The following is a 3058-nucleotide window of genomic DNA, read 5'->3' as shown; positions in this document are numbered from 1 at the left end:
CTTCCTTACTTATAAAGATACTTAATATTTCTTAGGTAAAGAAGAGTTATATACTTCTCATTTCACAATATAGAAAACATTTAAATAATAATTTTCAGGGATATGAATAATAATAGTTTATTCACCTAAGGTGTAAATTAAAAGTATTTAATGAAGACTCAAAAATATGGGCCAATAATAGACATAGATCAGTAGTAATTATTTAATAAAATATAATGTAAGTGAATGATTGTACAAAACACAATGTAAATGAAAGATTGTATAAAACACAATGTACGTGAATTTAAAAAAAGTATTTTTCAAGATTTATTTGGTGTATAGAAGATGTGCTTATGTGTTCAAGTGAATCAAAGATGAAAACACAAGAAAGATTATCCAGCTAAGGAAGTCAAATTCATTGCTGTCAAGTCACAACTGACTCATAGAATGCTTTCCATTAGGTTTTTAGACACTGTAAGTTGCACAGAGCCAATAGACAATGTCATGATGGCTGGAGAAAAGATTGAAACTGTCAATAGCTTCATCTTGCTTGGATCCACAATTAATACTTTTGGTACCAGCAGTCAGGAAATAAGGAGACACATTGCACTTGGAAAATCTGTAGTTAGCGACCTGTCCAAATTATTGAGGATTAGTGATGTCAGTATGAGGGCTAAGACACAACTGATTCAGGACATAGTCTTTCTGATTATTAGCTATGCATCTGAGACCAGGACAATGAATAAAGATGACAGAAAAATAATTGACACCTTTATACTGTGGTTTTGGAGAAAAGCACTGAATATCCCATGGACATCCAAGAGAACAAATAAATATGTCTCAGAAAGGGTGCAGCCAGAGTGCCCTTTGGAAGCAAGAACGATGAGGCTTTGCCTCACATATTGTGGACATGTTGCTAGGAAGTGCTATTCCTTGGAGGACATGATACTGGGAAGTGTGGAGTGTCAGTGAAGGAAAGGAAGACTCTCAACCAGGTGTATTGACACGGTGACTGCTGCAATGAGCCCTTGTGTGTCAGGAAGTGTGAGAATGGCACAGGACAGAACAGGGTTCAGATCTTTTGTTCATAGGGTTGGTATGGGTCATGCTCGACTCAATGGCACCTAACAACAACAAGTTGCACAGGAGGAGATTGCTCATCTTTCATCCATGGTGTACTCAGTGGACTTAAGCCCTCAGACTTTAGTTTGGCAGCAGGATTCTTAACCACTAGGTCACCAAACTCCCTAGAGCCATGGGTAGAAATGATGAATACACTAAAATTATAATTTTCGAAGCTGGTAAATCTCAAATTTTAATGGTTAGTTTTGCATCTTGCAAGATGAAATAATTGACAACTTTCATCTTTTCTCCATCTATCATAATATTGTCAGTTTGGTCCCATGGTGAATTTTTTTGTTCCCTTGATGTTGAAATATAATCCATATTGAATGCTACCGTCTTTCATCTTCTGCTGCAAAAGTTTTAAGTTCTTACAACTTTAAGAAACCTGGATAAATTATGTATATTGAAACAGATGGGGGAAAGAACAGATTAGAAGTGATATATGATTATTATGGTTAGCACAGGAATCCAGAATTAAGGTTGCATAGAGAAGTGTACTAGGGGTGGGGGGTGGGGGGAAGGGACGTGGGAATGGTATACTAATGTAATGAAGGAATTTTTTTCTCTCTTCGGAGGGGGAAGCGAGCTGGTGGGGAGGGGTGGGAAGGGAGAAAATTGCGGCAATGAATTAATGGAAATCCAAAACCTCTGTAAAATAAAATAAAAATAAAACATAAAAAATTATAAAAAAATAAAAAAGCAAGGTCCTAGCATCTACATAAAACAGGTTTTGTCGAGTCTTTCCCTGATCATGATGCCACATTCATTTTCATATATCCAGATTCTTGGATGATTTGTTCAACATATAAATTGATCAAAAAGGAACTCAATTCTGACACATACCTTTCTTGATTTTAAACTGCTCTCTTGTTCTGTTTGAATAACAGTTTGTTGATCTAGGTATAAGTTTCACATGGAAACAATTAAGTGTCTCAGATTGCCATTCTTCTCAATATTAGGATGAATCTGTTATTATACATACAGTCAAATGTTACTGTATCAATTCATCCCATGGGGGTCTTCCTTTCCTGCACTGTCCCTCCATCCTTCTAACCATGATGTCCTTCTCCAAGGACTGGCCTCTTCTAGCCACATGTGCAAAGAATGTGATAAGGAGCTTCAAAGTTCTAGCCTCTAAGGAGAGACTACGTATTTGTTTTCTTGGTGGTATATGGTATGTTCAAGACTCTTCTCTAGCACCACAATTTGATGGCATAGATTCTTCTTCTATTATCCTTAGTCATTGTCCAGCTTTCTGATGTATAAAATTAATTATGAACACCATGACCTGGATTATGCACACCTTAGTCTCTCATTATTAGAAAGTTGTAATTTAAAATAACGACGAGAAAAGATTTCACCCCAGCAACAACAGCAGATGATCAGTAAAAAAAGTAAACTACAAATACTATCAAGAGTGTGGAGAGATTGGAATTCTCATACACTACTGGTGGGAATGTAAAGTGAAAGCAGTTTAACATTTCTTTAAAAAGGTGAAAATGGAAATTACATTTCCTCTGCTAGGTATATATACTAAATACATAAGAACTGTGACACAAACAGATATGTGTACACTCGTGTTTGTTATAATATTATTTATGATAGTAAAGAGACCAAAACAACTAAAAGACATATCAATAGATAGAGAAATGAGAGCGCATTTACACAATGGAATACTATGCAATACTAAAAATCAACAAAGAAATTCATGTAACCCTGCACAACATGGTTGAATCTAGAATATATTAGACTGAGTGAAATAAATCATTTAGAAAATAATAAAAATGCATAAGATTGCTAGTATTAAAAAGTTTATTCTTGTTGTTGTTGTTGGTATGTGCCGTCCAGTCGTTTCCGACTCATAGTGACTCATAGCACAACAGCCCTAAACCCTGTTCTATCCTGTGCCAACCACACCGCCTCTGACACACCCATCACGATTACCCCAGTCACC

Source organism: Elephantulus edwardii, unplaced genomic scaffold (genome assembly GCF_000299155.1).
Source record: "Elephantulus edwardii isolate Elephantulus edwardi_28Jun2011 unplaced genomic scaffold, EleEdw1.0 scaffold00380, whole genome shotgun sequence".
Taxonomy (NCBI): domain Eukaryota; kingdom Metazoa; phylum Chordata; class Mammalia; order Macroscelidea; family Macroscelididae; genus Elephantulus; species Elephantulus edwardii.
The sequence above is the reverse complement of the archived record's forward strand: the minus strand, read 5'-3'. Positions refer to the sequence as shown.